The sequence below is a fragment of the Eretmochelys imbricata genome, chromosome 15 (genome assembly GCF_965152235.1).
Source record: "Eretmochelys imbricata isolate rEreImb1 chromosome 15, rEreImb1.hap1, whole genome shotgun sequence".
Classification (NCBI taxonomy): domain Eukaryota; kingdom Metazoa; phylum Chordata; order Testudines; family Cheloniidae; genus Eretmochelys; species Eretmochelys imbricata.
In genome coordinates, this window is record NC_135586.1 from 27,552,223 (window position 1) to 27,571,475 (window position 19,253).

A 19,253-nucleotide genomic window follows, 5' to 3' on the forward strand; every position below is an offset into this window, starting at 1 on the left:
AAGACATTCGTTAGCTTTATGACTCTTATGAACTTTATCCTTTTAGGAAGCATTGCCGGGATCTATCGTCCTTATACAAGAATGATGTAACGGCAGCTGGCTGATCATAAAATATAATTCTCCATCCCCTCTACTTTTTGTCTTTGAAGGATACATCTTCCTAGAACCCAGCAAAATTGATGCAGCTCTAATGCTCTCTCTCCCCGGGGGGGGGGCACAGAATCAGCGCCTGCCTGAAGGATAGATATGGATTATTGGCAACAGGCTGGCACGGTGCCCGACGAGCCTTGGCAGCGAGGCGGCCCGTCTTCCCCTGCAAAAGGCAAAGCAGGGGGCGACCAGACGCCGCCTCTAGCCTGGTGTTATATCCCTGCAGCCCAAGCCTGGTCCGCTCTGTGCGAGCACCCCGCTGCTGCACAGAAAGGGGGTGGGGGGTGCATGAGCCCCGCCCCGCCCCAGCCAGGGCAGTACAGCCCACCACGCACAACGGGGCGAGGGGCAGAACCACCCGCAGCCGCGTGTCCCCGCTTCTCCGCGCCTCCCGCAAGCCGCCGCGCGGGGAACGCACTGCCCGGCCCCGGGACGGAGCGGGCGGGCGCGGCGGGAGCCAGGACCGCACGGGGCGGGTGGGGGGGGGGCCCGGGAATAACAACAAACCGCGAACTCGGAACCATTGTAACTTTGTGGGGGCGGGGTCTGGGGCCCCCCCTCCAATATATTACGCCCCCCAAAGCGCTTCCTTCCCTGGCCTCCGGTATCGATCCGCACGTGACGTCAGTATCGATAAGGAGGGGGGGGGGCAGAAGCCAAAGTCAAGTGCAGCGCCTCGCGCCCGGACTTTGGGGGGGGGGAAGGGGGCGGGCAGCGCTCGCTGCCGGGGAAACCTCCTCGCCCGCCCGCCCGCCTCCCCCCGTCCCCGCCGCGCTCCGCTCGGCTCCTCGCTCCCGTCTCTTGTTCGCGGGCGGGCGGCGGCGGAGGGAGGGGGGCGACCGCAGGGCAGCCCCGGCTCCTGGAGCGCCCGGGCGGGGGTGGGGGGGCTCGGCCGGCGCGGGGGGGTGGGGGGGCGAGAGCCCCGCCCGGCCCCTGAGCCCCGCCGCGGCGGGAGCCCACCCCGCACGAACTCGCCCCGCCGCTCGCCGGGCTCCCCCAAGATGGCCGCCGATGTGGGATCGATGTTTCAATATTGGAAGCAATTGGATCTGCGCCGGCTGCAGGTGAGTGGCCGGAGCGCCGGGCCGCGCGGCGCCGGGGAGCCGCGGGGTGCGCCCGGCCGGGCCCCCCGCTCCCTGCCTCCCTCCCCGGGGCGGGCTTCTCGGGGCGCAGCATCGGCCGGTATCGGGAATTGACCCCCCCCCCCCCCAGCCGCGGCTGCCTTTGTTCGGGGCGCGCCCCGCCGGCCCGGCCCCCCCAAACCCCCCCCCCGCCGGCCACTTGCCGCCCGCCTCGCAACTTCTCCGGGCGGCCCGGCGCGGACTTGCCCCCCCCCCCGCACCCCCGGGCCGGGGCCGGCTGCGGGGTGTGGAAAGGGGGCCCCTGCCCTCCCGGACTTACTGCCCCGCTCGCCCCCCAGCCCCGCGGTCCCCGGCTTCGCCTCCCCGTGCGGGGCTGGAAGTTTCCCCCCTGCTGCGTTAGGACTTGAATGGCCTGGGCTCCGGGCGCCTTGCCGGGCAGGTGAATTCAGCAAATGCAGATGTTCAACTTTTCCGTGGGGGGTGATTTCCCCTTTTCCCCTCTCGCTAGGCTCTGGGGAGAAGGGAGCGCTCGGCTTGCCTGTCCAGGGGCCCTGGAGCAGGTCCATACAGCGTGTTGTGTATCTTATCGATGCTGTTTTCAGGGGTGCGTTGAAGGGATTAACTTCATATTTATACAGGGCTTAGGAGGCAACTGTGTTGTCTCTGCTGCTGAATACTCCATAAACGTTTAAATCTTTGAAGTTGCAATCACAGCAGGCAGAAGTTGAGGGGCAATGATGCAGATAACAGACCTATTATAGTATCTTGACTTGTTTGCGGTGACATTAGCTTAAGATAAAAGATAATCAGGCTGAAGATAAAAGGGCTGCTTTTTGCCTATGTGCAAATCTTGTTAAGTTTCTTACATTCAGGCAAGTGGTACCATTCCTGGTCCCCCAACAACTGGCATTCTCATCAAATGAATTCAAAAGCAAGGCAAGGTGCTTTTAAAACATAAGCTGCAAGTGACTTGCATTTTTCAGAAGTCTACTGACCATGAGCATGTAGCAAAGAAACAAACCAAACTGTCTGTTACCTGTATTTTCTGCCTTTTAAAAAGCTGCAGAGACCCCCCCCGCCCAAAAAAAAAAAAGTGTCTTAAAAATAAAAGGCTCATTCCCCCTCCCCCTGTTCTAGGTTGGCTGTATTGTATTTGGTGTTAGGCAATTGTAATTGTATTCCCTGCTAATGTTTGTGAATCAGACCTGGGCACTCTAAGGGCATAGACTCTTTATTTATGATTGATGTTCTGTAACATAAGGAATGACAAGAGCATGGCAAACAGATATGGGAGACAGCAGAAGGAGAATCAAATCTGCTCAGGGCTGGCTGAAGCCCTTCTGTGGTCCTATTGTTATTCAGGTCTTGAGAATTTAGCGTGCAGATTTACAGCAGTGGTATTTGGGTTCATTCATCCCTGAATGTCAGTTAACAAAATTTTCATTAGCCAACTAATATTCAATCTTCTAACCTTACTCAAGGTGCATATAGATCTGATTGTCAGTGTTTTAGACTTGTGATGGATACACCTATCTTGCATTAGGAAAGAGATCCTTTGTGGTTCTGTTTAGGTCACAGAATACTGTATACAGCTATAATGCCACTGGTCTGTGAAATTAATGATAAGCCCTTTAACATTTACAAGAGGACAGCTGACCTGAAAAAAATAGATGTTTACATTTTGTCATTTCTACAGCTTTCTGTATGTGGCACGTAATGAGATGAGGTGTAAGCTGGAACTCCTACAAAAGAAGAGATGCTCATTTACATGGATATTAAATAGGTTTATCCCTGTAGGATATTACAGACTTTAAAATGAGGCATGTTTCATAGGGGAGTAAACAAATTTAAATACGATTTATGGCACTTCAGTAATGTTTCAACAGTTCCAGCATTTAATACATTTTGGCTTTTAAGCAGATTACTTAGTACATCTGTGATACCCAACCCTCAAAGTAATACAGGTACTGCAGCCAGCCAGCTTTCCATGACTGTTCATTTATAGCCTTTTGGTTTGCAGGGTATTAGCATCCTAAACACATGGGATACAAAGGATTCCTTAATACATTCTGGTGATGACTTTTGCACCAACTTGTATTTACAACTAGTTTTTGGTCTGAAAGAAAAAAAATTCTTTTGAGCTGGGGCGGGGGCAGATTTTGGAAGATCTAGTTTGACTGTTCAGCTTAATTGTGCTTCCTTGGAAAGAGGTATATAGCTTTAATTCTCAGATGTTCTGGATGAATGGGTATCTGGGTCTGGGTGCTTACTGTACAGAGAGTTCTTGCTGTCTTCGATCCAGGCAGCATTTCTGGCACCTCGCCCCAGATGGTGGTGGGAAAGGTGACCTTGTGCCAGTTTGGCCTAATGCCCTCTATTTAAAAAAAAAAAAATTGAAATAATCTATTATTCCCCCAAATGCATTTTTTTAAAAATTTGTACGCACAGGCCTGTTTGCCTGGAACGCCCATGCAATGGCAAAGTTTGGACAACCTTGACAAATGGTGGGCATATGTAAAACATGCAGAAAATGGGATACTCTATAGCACTTTGATCACAATGGCACTGAGTCTTTTTACAGCAAGTAGGTTCGGAAATGAGAAGAGATAAAATTCTATCAAAGATAATGCCAGGCATATTTCATTTGGTTATGAGATTGTTTTATAGTGTACATTACTAATGCTGTATTTTTTTACAGCTTTCTTGTGTGTAATAGTCATAACAGGTTTCATACCTTTATGATTTTTCTTGTTTTAATTTGCTCTGTTTTATTATGTTCGGTATAGCAGTATATGGATTCTATGCTGTCTGCATCCTAGATGCAGCCTATTCTATATTTAAAAAGGCAGAAGTAGAAAGCATTGTGGACTACTGATTTTGGATATCAAAGACTGCTCCAAACTGGGCGATAAATACCTACTATTGCCCTGGTTACACTGTGTGAGCAAGTTCATCAAATCAAATATTGTACATTTTGTTTCAGTAAGGCAGGCATTTTTGCGCGTCTGTGCGAACCAGTGCTTGAGGCAGTCGGCATGGTTGAACGTTCCGCAGAAACTTAAGTGGTAAGGTAATGTGAGGCATCTGGTTAGTTCAGACTGTTTTGCCATTCACTGAGTGCCAAGAATGTTCTGAATGCATTGTGCTTGATGGAATGTTTTCACTGTTCAAAGTTTAGAAAAAATGTGGATGTGATTAAAATATTATACCTTATGATATTCTGAAGTGCATAAATTTTACATATCCGCTACAGAGGGAGTTTAGACATCCATTAAGTTATATGACAGCTTGACTTATCTAAATGTGCTATCATTTAACAAAGTGTCAAAATTCTTCTTTATATAGATGACAGTGGTAAATAAGCTATCAGTCCTATTGGCTGAAGCTTAACTTCTGAAACTTGGCCGAATAAACTTCACTGCAGTACCGTGGAGCAGTCGTAGGTGGAATAATCTCGTTATTACCTCAGTGGGTATGCCCAGGACCTTGCAAGAGCCACCTCCAGAGCGCTTCATGGGAGGACTTAACCTTGCCAAATGCTCTGGGCTCTGCATATCATTAAGACATTCCAAATTTACAGTAAGACTGAGAAGTTATTGGATCATCCAACTTACTACTTCATGATCAGCTTCTTAAAAGGTACGGCATAACTGATTGCTTTGCCAATAGCCCTAAGCCATAGCATGAATCAATTCCTGCTGTGTATCAGACTCAAAGGTACATGCATATTAAAAGCAATAGACAGACAGGGCCACGTTCATTCCAGCTATGTCTCTCTTGACTTCAGTGGAGTTAAACCAGGGATGGATTTATCCCTAACTCCATTGACCTCCGTAGATGCTGTCCGGATGATGGAGCTCAACACTAGCTGTTTCTATTTGCAGTTGTTTTTGTGGTCAAACTTGGGACCATATCTGATTCTTTAAGGGTTTGTTTGGGGAAGCTGTTGGCCCAAACAGTGCTGGTTGTTTATATAGTCATGCCTTTATTATATTAATACCCTCTTAGGTATGATAAAAAGAATAGAGGTGTGGAGGACTTGCTTCCCCTTAAAAGATTCAAAATAAAATTCCATTGCAGCAGCATAAACATGTCTCCTTTGATGTGTGGGTTTGTAGCACTGTCGTCTTCTTGTGTTTAGGATCTTGATCAAACTATCACTTGGAAGCGAAAAAAAAATGTATCCAGGTTTTTTCATGCCCTTGGACAAGGTAGAAGGCACCGGTTCAAGAGTCCTGAAAATTCAGGTTCTTAAGTTCTCTATGGAAGAGGTACAACACAGGCAGCAGCAGCTTCGCCATGCTGCCCTACCTATGTGTCTTAACCCTGTTATCAATGGACCAGCTGTTGGGGCAAGAAGGGTGTTGGGTCTTCACGGGCCCAGTCAGTCTGTGATTTTCTCTTGCAATGCTGCCTGTGGAATGGTGGGTTTGGGAAACGTGGTCACTCATCCGCTGGGAACTGAACTGAGATCTGCCAACCGGTTCTTTTATATTGAGAGTACAGTTCACGTTAAACTTCCCATCCACTCAAAACAGTCTCTGAGGCACTCAGCTTTGTGGTGGACAAATATATTAGGAAACAGAAGGAGAGTATTGTCAGAGGACTGTTAACACCACTACCTCTGTCTTCCAGTTTCCGTTATTTGTTTCACTTATTTTCCAGAGTTTCTGAGCTCTAGGCTAATGAAGGTCTGGTTGTGGGTGACACGCGAGGTTGGATCCTCAGCAGGTGTAAATTCATAGAGCTCCACTGATGTTAATGGAGCTATGCTGACTTAACACCAGCTGAGGATCTGGCCCACAGTGTTCATGAGCTCAGCCTTGGAACTCTTTCACTCCTTTTGAGATGGGCTTGTGAATCTAATGTATATTGTTTAAGATGCATTGAAGCTTCAGTAACTGTTTTTTTTAAAACAAGGGGATTGCAGGTAGTTAGTTTCTAATGTGACCACAGCTAACACCCTTATCAGGAGGCTGGCAGAATTAGATTTTAATGTTTTTTAACGATTTCGACCGGTAATATCAAAGTTTATTTGTAAGCATTTTTTTCTATTATCGATTTAAATGTTCGCAGTTGTGGGAAATTGTGAGGGAGTCAGGCCATAATTATTTAGTGACAGTGGATGTTGAGATTCAAAAAGTTAAAGCTTTATAACCATTAAAACACAAGCTGTCAACATCATGTGTCAAAATCTGAGTCTTAGATCAAACTCTGGCAAGTCCTCAAGCAGCATTTTTCTTACTTTTCCTGTCTGTGCATTTTGATTAACATCTGCGGAAATATTTCTTTCACCAGTTTGCATGTGTAGGGTGAAATCAACGTTTATCGACTTTTACTTTTAAAAATAATCCTTCCAAGCCTACTGATGGGCCCCCTCAGTGAGGCCAATGATTCAGTGGGTTCCCGAGTTTGCATGATCATCGTATCCCTGGAGGTGGTTCTTCTGGGTCAGGATAGATGGTAGAAGGGAAGTGGGCACTACCACTGCCCATGCTGCCAGTGTCCTGACCCACTGAAGTCAGACAGAAAAGGATCGTGAGTCTCCAGGATTGTCAAGCCAGCATCATTCACTCCTCCTTTTGGGGGTGAAGGGGAGGCAGGGTCTCCTGTTGGAAAATTGAAAACAATCCAGTTAGCTTGTAAAGTTGCTACATTTCTCCCCCTCTCCCCACAGAAGAGTCATTTGCAAAGTGCATTTCTGTTTCTGCAGGTGCCCAGTAACTGCTTCCATCAGCTATTTCCATCAAGGTTTCAGCATAGCCTGCATGGGACCTGGCACTGTGCAGTGTGAGTCTCAGTGCATTATGACCCAACTTTCCTTACCTGCTCCTCTGGAGCTGGTCTGGTCTGGCTGCCATTTACACAATAAACTACAACAGCTCCACATGATCTCTGATGGTGTCTTGGGTTAATGATCTGCAAAGTGCAGGATTTCCTTGTGTGCCACCACCCAGGGGCCGCCCCTTGGGAGACCGTCATGGTGTGTGGTGCCGACAGCACCCACTGGGATGGTTACATCTCCTTTGGAACTGCTATGGCTCCAAACTATGCTCTCATTGATCTGATAGACCATAATGGCTCCCAAAGCTGATAGACCATAATACCACTGAGAAATCTGGGTTAAAGCTTGCATAAGGATAATTAAGGGAGCAGTTAACGTTAACGGGCTAGATGCATCCTGGGTGTAGTTCCATGGCTTTGATGGAATAACACCAGGGTGAATTTGAACCACAGTTTTCTCTAAAGAAAAACCATTACTTGAATGTTACAAGCTGGCTTCAAACCACAGAAGCTGGGACGTTCAGCTAAGGCTGGGCAACCATCCCTAATTTGCCTCCTTATGTCTAGCTGTCACGAGAACACGTAATATAATGCTGTATTCTGATCTGGGACCCTTGTGATACCAAGGTGCGATGGTACTGGGTATGTCCAGCAGGCCCTGCCTGGTCTGGTATTGGATGTGACTGGGGAATGCTCTCCCTCTCTTGGAGCCTGGGTTTGGTGACCTCCAGGACATGGTGTCAGGCCATCTTTCTAGTTGGGTATTTCCACATTATTGCTGCTGTAGCAGGAGAGCCCAGGGCACTGGGTGGTTGCATGGTGGGCTCTTCTACTCTGCTTGCATATTGAAGGCAATGTGCGTCTATCCTGTATGATTTTCAATGCTGTACGGCACCGAGAGGCCAGGAGTGAGTGCCAGGTGTGTGTGTGTGTGTTTAAAAGGGGAAATAAAATGGGTCAAAGTATTTTACAGTTTCCAAAAAAATGGATCCTTTATAACATTGAAAAAGTTCATTTCCCCAGCTGTGTTCAAGGAACAGAGTGTGACTTCCTTGGATCCTGTCACGTAGAAGAGGGTAGATTATGGAGCAATATGGAGAGTTATGAATTTCAGTAGCCTTCTCTTACTGACTTGAAGTCATTAAACTCCTATTAAAGTACAGTTTATTGTTTAGGTGGAATGCATGGTAGGCTGAGGGCTGTCATTTGTATTACCCCAGTCAGGGATCAAGTCTCCGTTGTGCTAGTCACTGTGAACCCCCCCCCCCACACACACACACAGCGGTGGTCCCTGCTCCAGAGAGCTCGCAGGCTAAGGGTAAGATCAGAGACAGGAGCTAGGTACAACACTCAGGTCAGGGCAGTACGGGGTAACAGGGAGGCAGTTCTGTTTGGCTTAAAGCACTTTGCTCTTCCTCGACTACTCTAGCTCATCTTCTCATCTTGATTGTGCAAACACTTACACCCGCAAGGAACTTCGCACTCAGGAGTAGCAAAGTTGAGATCCATGGGTTACTCATCTGAGTAAAGCTACTCACCCGCATCAGTGTTTGCAGGATCCAGAGCTGATTCTGTAGGTAACGTGTGACATGCTTGCTGGTGGCTCCAGCATCTCTTCTGGCATCTGAGCAGACGGAACATGCGATTGAAACTGATAGTTTGATTTTAAAAAAAAAAAAAAAAAAAAGTCACCCTGTCAGAAATGCCCGTCCCTGTCCTGCCAGGCTGAGGAAATCTAGTTGAAACTGAGTTTTAACAAATGGGAGACGCAACCCTGATACCTTCTTCTGTATAACTTGCCTTACTCAGCTCGTGCCCGGCTTCCTATTTCCCTACATTTCCTTGTTGTTTCTTATTTAGGCTCTGATTCAACAGCCGTATCTCTGGGTGTGTTGGGGTCTGTCTGGGCGGATCTGAGTGAAGGGTCAGGTCCAGGATTTGTATGTTCCTCAGGGCAAGGTCTGCTCGTTATTGCTGTGTGCAGAACCATGCACACCTATGGCTCTAAATGCAAATGTTTAAGAATAACAATTCTGGTACCTGTCATCATTGGCTTGATCCTCCTACCATTGAAGTCCATGGGAGTTTTGCCGTTGTGGCAGCAGGTCTAGGGATCTTTATTTTCAGTTGGAGGGGGAAAATGGGGGTGCTGGTGGGAATTGGATGGACTTACAGTCCCACTTTCTTCCTCTTAATTCTGCATTTCTTTGCGTTGCCGGAGAAAGTCGGGCTGTGAAAGTTACCAAAGGGTAATGTTTTTTGTGGTTGAATAATTGAGACTTTGGCAGACAAGGCTGGCAGAGCTGAAGAAAATTAGAGTTTATCTTTAGCTCAGCAGCTCTCACTTTAGAAACTGGTGACCCCAATTCCAGCCTGAAGAGTGACTTCTTCCCTAATTAATAAATCCATTAATTAATTGTGTGCATGCTGCAGCCCATTAGAGATGAATTGGGTGGCCTCCCAATCCAGTTTAGTGGATTCTCTCTACGGCCTTGTGAAAAATGTGACCAAGAGGCAAATAGGGAACATAAACGAAAATATAATCAGATTCCCATGGGCCAACAGTGGATGTTATTGACGTTGTGACTCTTAGGTATTTCCTGGCCTATTATCTAGTGAGTTGGTGTTTGCAGACGCACATTTGAGATTGGCCACCGCCACGTATTGTCCATAAATGACACCCCTTGGTGGCAGCTGCAATGAAAAGAGTGGGGACGTGTGGAGAGGCTGGTACAGGGCATTGGCGTGGGGGTGATAGTGCCAGGAGACCCTTCCCTTCGAGAGCGCTCACCACAACACGACAATATCTGGCCCCGATCTACCACAACGGTGAAGAACCAGCGTAACTTTTAAACATGCGTGCTGCTCCCATTGACTTGAGTGGGGCTACTCATGTCCTTCACACTAGGCATGTGCTTAAGCATTTTCCTAGATTGGGGGTGGGGCAGGAGCCCTAGCATTCTCCTGAGCACTCAGGCCCAGCTCTCATGCCTGGTGGAACCCGCCGTCCTGAGGCGCACGGTCAGCTGACGTGAAGGCGTGGCCTGACGCTCTGCCCTGTCTGGTGCTGGAGGCGGAGGATGGTGCGTGCTGCTCGTTTGTGGAGCAGCAATTAGGAGAGCTGTGGAGCACCAGGCCCCCAGGATGATCCTGGCCTGGCATAGGCAGAATGACTTCGGAACCCTCCCCTCAGCTACTGCTGCTCCGCTCACCCCACGCGGCTCAGAGGAGCAAGAGGAGAATTTGCCTGCAGTCGGCTGCTTTTGTTAGATGTCCCTGGCCGTTCCCTGATCTCAGCTGCACTGGTGTAAGCCTGGAGAGATTGCTCTGCACCTGCCCTGTCAATCGGGGGCAACGCCATTGTAACTGAGACCAGCATCTGGTCCCTCTTGCATTCTTGCTGTTGGGTAAATTGCTGAAGGAGCCCTTTGCTTGGGACCAAGCAGGTCATCTTGCCACCGCCAGGCCCAGCATGGGTGCAGCGCCTCAGGACTTCCATGGTGTGGGACAGCCAACCACACACGGGGGCTGGTTTTTCCTGACCTTAACGTCAGCCAACATACAGTGAGTGATGGAAGGGGCTCACGTGCATGGCACTGTACCTGCCGGTGGAGCTGGGATCTCTAGGCAAGAAAAGATGCCCACGATAGAGCCAAGCTGCCGATCGTGCTGCTGCGTTTGTGTCAAACTCCTTGGAACTGCCTGAGCGCTTGGAAAGTTGTGTTGAATGAGGCAGGAAGTCAAGCATCCGTCTGCACCTGGAGCAGGTGGATTTGGAAGAGGGCTCTGGAGTTCTCCAGTCGCATGTGGAGTGGAATGTTAATTGTTTGGTGATCTGAGTGAGTAGATATGAACAGATTTAACAGACAGTATACTCCAAACTGAGCTCCCTTCGGGAGGCACGTGCTTAACCAGATAACCTCTGTGGAGCTTTCACAACTAGCTATTCGTCTCCCTCCATATGTTAGTACAGTAGCTGCTTTCTTCATTTATTTTTTTCTTATCGTCTGCAGAGGCTTCAACTAAAAATGCAGAAAGAATTGTTGTGCATTCTGATCCCTGAGCTAATGTTTTCTCCACTGAACGTAGTTAACTGTCAGGCTCAAAATCATAATTTAATAAATCAAAATTCCTTGCTTGTCTCCTTGGATTTTAAAAACCGTATTGGCTTTTTGCATTTTTCTCTGCATGGCTAGTGAAAATACACGAGTCAGTTTGGCACATCAGTTTCTAGTCTTTCAGGTTCCTGTGTCTCGCATCATACCGGGCTAGTTGCACAGCAAACAATGATGAGGAATTGAAAAAAAGTTTTCATTTGAATTAAATAAAAAACATCCTTGAAAATATTTCCGTTGGGTTTGGTTATTGTAAATATTAGGTTTTGTTAAAAAACCCAACATTCAGATTTGCTTTGCTCAGTGTCTCTTCCATAGACAAGACTGCAGAGATAAAACTGTAGATTTGATACAGTGTTGACTCTCTTTAGCAAACAGGCAGTGACACATATCTGTACCAGCAAAAACAACAAGGAGTCCTTGTTGTACCTTAGAGATTAACACATTTATTTGGGCATAAGCTTTCCTGGGCTAAAACCCACTTCATTAGTTACTTCCACCAGAGACTTCACTTGGTGCTATCTAGGGAAGGCTAGAGGAATTTTCACAGAAGAAGTTTAGTGCTCTGTGTCCTTTTCTGGGGCTGGTTTTGGTTCAGCAAGTCAGTTAATCTCCATTTTGGGGATGTCTACACTGCAGTTAAACCCCCACGGCTGGCCTGTGTCAGCAGACTTGAGCCTGAACTCTACCCTGCAATTTTACAGCCCCACAACTCAAGCCTGGGTCATCTGACATGGGCCAGCTGTGAGTCGTTACCTTCAGTGTAGACATACCCAGGGCGTTTCTTATGATGTTCAGCAGAGAGGGAGAGAGAATGAGGGGTGAGATCAAATTATTAGATCAGTAGCAGATCTACTGTTTCTGTCTCTTAGAAATAAAAGTGACTAGCTTTCCATGCACCTCATGTGGTGGGCAGTCCCCTGCCTGGATTCCAGTGAACATTCACCAGAATAACTGATGCAACATGAGGAATGAAAATGCAGGCACGTTTGCAGAGACTGAGGGGTTCAGGACCTGAAGAATCCTGCTCCTAGAGCGGAGATCTGGTTTTAAATTAATTTAGGGTTCGAAAGCTACAGTATGTGCAAATACAGATTTTTTTTTTTCTTGTACCTTGTGATGGAAAATGGACCCGCAACATGGTTTCTTTATGTACAGCACAGGAAGAGTCCCTCGCAAATTGGAAAATGAACCTCGAGGACATTCATTCCATCCAAAAAGACTCTATGAAGATTCTCAGAACATTTGGTACCTTCTGGCACCTATTATAGAAAGATGTAATTCCCCAACTTGAGAGATAATAAGCAGGTATTGACTTCTGCTGAGGTCATTATCAAGATTTATTCAGTCAATATGGCTTCTTGGGTCAATAAATCTTGAGGCTGATGGAAGAAGAATGTGTACCTGTAGACTTTATTAAAAAGTTTTCCCCTTTTCGTAACACTATCCGATGTATATTACATGGGCATCTCTTTCTGATTTTTTTTTATTACCTTCTTTGGTGGTTACACTTTTTTTATGCTGCTTTAGACCTGCTTTTGTTTGTTACAGAGTGAGTGAAAAACAGAAAAGATCTTGTTTTATTTAGTAGGTTTCATGTGGGAGTGTTGCTTTGTTCTGATATGCATTTTTTTGGGTGGGGAAAGATTCCTAAGACAAACAATATGTAGCTCTTTTAATCGTCAAAGCATATTACAAGCCTTAGCTAATTAATTAATCTTCCCATTAGCCTATAGCATTATATCTGTTTTGCAGATAGGGAAACTGAGGTTGAAATGCTGAGTGACTTTCCGAAGGCCGCAGAGATGGTTGGTGTTAGTTCTGGGATTAGAACCCAGGACTCCTGTAACCCAGTCCTGTGTTCACATGTTTGGCCCCTAGTTCTTTCTGTTTCCAATCCAAATATTTTGCTGAGGTTTGAGAGAGCAAGGTGCCTTGCAGTGATAAAATCCCCCCCTTATTTCAGTGGGGGCAGAATCAGACCCTCTAAAATCCCAAGCCTGGGGAGGTTGGTCTGTTTCTGAGCAGCAGTAGAAAAGCCAGGCTTCAGAGGAGCTGATGCTCCTTGTACAAATTTCCCTAGAGAGGTAAGCTGCCTTTGGGACACATCCTGCTCTCTGTGATAGTCGTTGGGGTTGAGTGGAGGTAACTGAGGGCGGAATCTGTCACACTGACTTCTTTTGGAGTCTCACTGGGTAACATTTCTCCCCTGGGCAGACAAGCGAGCACCACTTGACCCACATGTAAATCCTCAGAGCAGGGTTTAAGTGGGGTGTTAGTGGGGCCAGGGCCTTGCACAGGATCCTCTGGACGGGGCATGGGGTGTGTTTGTGCAAGGGATTTGCCCCTAGTGAACACCTCTGTCAGCATTGTGTGTATTTACCTGATTGACACTGCTCTGCACAAAGCTTTCTGCCCAGAGGAGTTGGTGGCAGAGCTGTTACCTATGAGTCGGTTGTCGGGATGATTTGGGGGAATGCCAGTCTGAGTAGAAATCGTGTTTGCAGGATTCCGAGCGGGGGTAAAGCTTGTTCAGCCTCTCACTTGGGCGCTCGCTTTGGTGATTCTTTGCTCTGTGTTATCAGGAATGGCCAGTGCAGTGTCCTTCTCGTTTTGATGGAGATTGCGCACGTAGAGAGGGTGCCGCTGCAAACTAAATGATTACACTCGGAATACAGGAAAAACGAGGGACACTGTCCCCTATAGCAGGGAGTGTGTTCAGTGCAGCCTGTTCAGATTTCCAGTGTCCCACGTAGAAAATGGCCCCCTAAAGGCAGATCCAGAACCCCAAAATACGTGTGCAATTGTGCACATCATTTGCACACGCAATTGCCCTGATTGCGTGCGCAGATCAGGTGTTTGCATGTACCTGCCTTCTGAGGTTTCAGAGTAAATGGCCACTGGTGCGCACACATGCCTGACTTACACGTGGATTTTTGGTAATCACGAGTGCAGGCGTCTTTGCACAGAGTGCTAATATAGTTTACTGTGAAAATTTGGCCCCTGAAGCCAGAAAGATGTCAGCCGTGGGGGGTCATCAGAGGAATCTAACCAAAGGTTTAGTTGGACTAGAAAGCCGAAGTGTTCATTATGCACTGCAGTGCTTGTTAATTAACAGGGACTTGCAGGGAGTGCAGCCCTTTTATCCCTACTGGTTGTATACGAGTGCTGGAAGTGATCCTTGTGTCTGCAGCCCCAGGCCTGAGTTCAAGGAATAGTCTGCAGTAACAACCCATAATTCTTGAGGGTATCGCTGTGGCAAAAGAGAGCGAACAGACTAAAATCTGCATAGAACTTGCTATTATGTGTTCCCCTTCCTGGTATTTTCTGGAATTCATGATCCCTTGCCCCACTGCCCAGCTTTGCAAGTTGCCTTCTGTTATAAAGCTGTTGTACTGTATTTGGGGCCCATTGCATTTTGAGTTATTGGGCCCAGTCCTGTGTCCCTTGCCCACCCAAAACACTCTGCGTACATTTTGGGTGAGTGAGGATGCAAGATTGGGCACGGTGTTTATACAGCACTTCAAGGATGCAAGCATCAAGTATTGTAACAAAGCAATGCCCAGTGTGGGAATACACAGTTGTCCTGAGGCTGTAGTCCATGTCTAGTGGAACTTTGTGCATTCAAAGGACCAGAACTTGGAGTCTCCTGGTCCAGAAGAGCAGGACCTGCCTCTTAAACTAAATGAGTCTCTCTGTAAACTGTTAGCTGTATAGGATCTATGACACATGGACGAGTATTTCTGATTCCATCCTAGAGAGGACAGTGGGACCTGCATGCAGACAATATGCGTGCGCATAGACACCTTCACACCTCTCTTGTGATTTTCTATACCGTGTGAATTTCACCTCTGTTATCCCAGGAAGACTGAATGGCAGATGCCTATGGCAGTTCAGGAATTACTCTCTCTGTTTGGTTAGGGGTTAATCACGCTAATGATTAAATCAGTTTTGTACTCCTCCAGGTATATTTCATAGCAGCTGCATATGATCATATAAGAGAAAAGAATCCAGTTGAAAGGATTGTGTGTAATTGAGGTCCCTTCCAACTCTGATAGTCTGTGATTCTGTGATTGCTGTTGCTTTATTTGAGCATTAATATTGTTTGTTTTGGCAGTGGCAACAAAGCCGTTTTTTGCAGAATTCCATCGGCTGGCGCTTCTTATTGTGCAACACACACAGCCAGCAGAGAAGAGGTCATTTGTTTTAAGTTTAGATGCGAGATTACGTGTGAGCGCGCGCACGTATTTTTCCAAAATGGTCTCAGTGCTTTTGAATGTCGCCTCACGGTGTAATTTTTGTTTTGACTAGTTTGGTGTAATGCCTTCCCAAAAGCTGAACTAGGATCCCCGAGTATTTATTTAGCTGCAGTTTAAGTGACTCTCAGCTGACGTGGGGTCGTTTGAATATTAATTGGTCTGCATGTGCATGCAAGCTAGTTCTGCAATACAGACTTCCAAAAAAAAGTAAATAGCCAATTTGAATCCCGTGTAAATCTTACTCTAGTGGGAGCTGTGCCGTGCGTCGGCTGCTCTCAGTGGGGCCCGCTTGCCTGTGGGTAATGCTCATGCAATTTTATGCTGAAGTTAGGACCTCAGGCTTTCTTTGTTTTCTTCCATCAGGATAACATAATAAAGTATTACCTGGTTCCTGGCACTGAGTCTTGTAACGTGTCACGTAGGCAGAGCCACTCATCTGGGAGATCTGGGGAGAGCAGCAGCACTGGCTAAGTAACATGTTGCCTAGCCTGGCTGCACGGTGTGTTAATTCTTTATTGATAATCATACAGCATGCTGACATAGCTGCTTTCATCTGAGGATCTCTAAGCACTTCACAAACCTGACTTAATTCCAGAGAGGTAGAGGGACAAGGTCAGGGAGTAATATCCTTTATTGAACCAACTTCTGCTGGTGAGAGGGAGAAGCTTTCAAGCCACACAGAGCTCTTCTTCGGGTCTTTAGGTAATTTCTACTACCCTCATTTTACAGGTGGCCTGACGAAGCGTAAAGGGCCTTGGTGAGTTATGTTTATGTGTCTTGCCTGTTGTCACGCAGCAGGATGGTAGCAGAACCAGGGGACAGGCAGGTCGAAGGACAGTCCAGATCAGTGGTCACAGTTGATGCAAGAGTTCCAATAGCCAGGAGGTCCAATCCAAGGGGAAGGTACTGCGAGGCAGCAAGATGGGGTCAGGCAAGGCAGGGTCCTAGTAGCAACTAGCAGGCAATGGCTTGTTGCTCAGCCAAGGTCAGAAAGGAAACAGGAAGTTTATATTATGGTCATCAGCCAATCAAGGTCAAGACCAGGTGGGCAATCGGGAAGCAGGCCAAGGAACCCGGCCAAGGAACCCTTGAAGCTGCCCCACCCAAGTTTGTGAATTCCTGGGTAACTGGATGAGTCTGTGCGGTGCAACAGCCAAGGCTGCTCCCCAAGGGTGGAGCCTTGCAAATCGGCTTTATAGCTGCGGATATCCATGGACCACTTTTGCAGATGGTGGATAGGATGCAGATACAAATGTTGTATCCACATAGGGCTCTACCCAAGAACCCAGAGGGCTGGGCTTTGAGGCCAGGGTCCTGATAGCATAGAACCCAGGAGCCCTGACTTCTAGTCCTCTCCTCTCTAACTACTGAGACAACAGAGGGCCTGCTCAGGAGTGGTGCTGTGCGCCAACAACTTTGAATAAAGTTTGTCAGATACATGTGCTCAGTGCCTCTGGGAGAAATCCCATTTGTGTTGCAGAAGGTTACGTTTCCTGATTTGGTGTGTGTTAGTTGTTTTAGAATCAGTCTAGTGCAGGGATACTCGTTTTTTGTTGGTTTGTTTTTTGTTTTTTTTCAAGGTCCAGAGAAAATAGTAATAAAAAAACCCCAAAGTGATAAGTAAATAAAAAGATTCCGGGGTCCATTCAAAAGCATCTGGTGGTCTGGATTTGGCCCAGGGTTCACCTATACTATACCCCTGGTCTAGCACATCAGGAGGGTGATTTGATAATGAACCTTGCTTTGATTCATGGAGAGTTTTTTGGGGTTGTACAGTTTTAGTATTTTATGGTGGCTGTTGGAAATGGGTTGGGTGGTAGAAAGATGTCATTTGTTTGGTTCTCATTTGAATAGCGCTAATGGATCCAGTTGTGCTGCAAATAATTAACATTTTTAAATGCGCTTCTGCTACTGTAACTTCTGCATCAGTCAGTTTTGATTTCTGAGTTTGGGTTCTCCCTTGCCAGGTGGAGTTGGAGAAAACTATTTGCAAAAGGCAGTGGCAGCTACGGCTCCTAACTCACCAAGGTTCTAGTGAACATTCTACCTGATATCTAAACCCTCCTGCCTCATTCTGAGACTCGCACCCTCGTACAGATGTAGAATAGTGTCAGTGTGCTCTAGGGTGATGGTGCTATGGGGTTACTAGTGATAACCTAAAGTTACTGACATAGGAACACAGGAGTTGCCAGCCCAGATCAGATGGAGGTCCCTGTAGTCCAGTGTCCTGTCTCTGAGGAAGTGTCAAATGTGGGGTAATCTGCCTCCTATATTAAGTCTCCTCCTGATCCCCGAATAGTTAGAGACTGTCTGAGACCTGAGGTTTAATGTCCCTCCCAGAATGTTTGTTGTTAACCAGACTAGCCGTAGTTATAATTATCCACAGAAATGTCCAGTCCCTTTTGATTTCTAAGTTTATCCCCATTCCTTTGGCAAAGCAGGGAGCACCGTATCCACTGTAATTTCTGCTTTGGACTCTCTGCAGATTCAGGAACACCTTGGGCATCTCCTTATAGAGATCATGGAGGCTTTGTCTCCTTTGCGTCCTTTTAGCTTAGAGGAGATGCCCTCATCATGAAGAGCTGCTCCGGCTCCGGGGGCTCTGGCTACACAGTCATTGTAGCTGCTATGGTTCTACTGAGCTCATGAGTCTGTAGACTGCACCCGCCCTGATGGCGGCTCTCCGTCCCTCCAGGGAAGAATCCTCTTCAGAGCATGATGCTAAAGTGTCGAATCTTCCCCTAGTTTCTGGGGTCATCTTTATTTAGATAAACCCTCTCCAAACCTCTCTGCCACACTGACTTTGCTGTCATGAGTATCCTGTGTCCCTGTTAAGTACAGGGATGACGTTGTCTAGTGCTCGCCCTTGTGTGTGGTGGCAGCTACAGAATATGGAGGGCAGAAAAAAATGTCTTTTGACTCCTCCTTAGATAACTAGTCCAGTCTGGAACTGAGATGGGCACCGCTCAATCTAGCAGAGTCCTGTGTTCCATATGTAGAGCAGAAGGAGTCTTCCTCCTCTCTGAGATACTTATAAAGCAGCCTCCTTCTCTTGCCTGACTGATCCTCTGTCTTTACGGTCAGAACAATGCCTTCCCTCCATCCTCTGTATCCATTCTGAGGACCTCACCTTTAGGTTTGGATTGCTGTGGAGTAAAGAGTAGAATAAAGTGCTGAGACCTTTTAACAAATAAGAACATGATAGTTTTCCTCCCCCACTCCCTTCATTTGAGAGGTGTCTAGGCCTGGAGGTCCGACCTAGTCTTTTGTTTCCATCGAGGGTTTGTTTCAAACACGCTTAAGACGGAGAATACCATAAGCTGGGCTGTTTGAAGGGTCTGCTTGTGGATTGGAGAGGAGGGAGCTGAGGTCACTCCCTCAGCCTTGACTCCTGAAGAACTGCTGAGGAAAGAGTTGGAGACTACAGAGCTGCAGAGAGAGCCACGCTCGCTGGCGGTGTCCTTTGCGTTGTCTGATGCTTTAACAGAAGATTGGGAAGACAGAAGTGGCTGGAAAATTCCCTCCTCTGCTCTGAACACATGCTGCACTCTTGGACCTAAGTGCTCTGAGTGACTGGAGGAAATATCAAACCTAGCAGATTATTTGGCTGACTGAGTAAGTGTGTTGTTCAGAACGATACATGGAAAAATCTTGCTGCCTCCATGGTGCTATTAACCTGGTGGAGGATAAGGAGAAGTCTGGGTGCTTTTGCAAAACCGGGACATTTGGAGGGAAGGGGGGAGTGGCATGAGGTACGTGGTCTTGGTGGCCCTGGGGATCAGCTGTTGTTCTGGGTATGCTGATAACGGAGCAGGGGATGGACAGGGCAGCGTGATGGGCCAGGTAAGCCAAAGGGAGTGCTG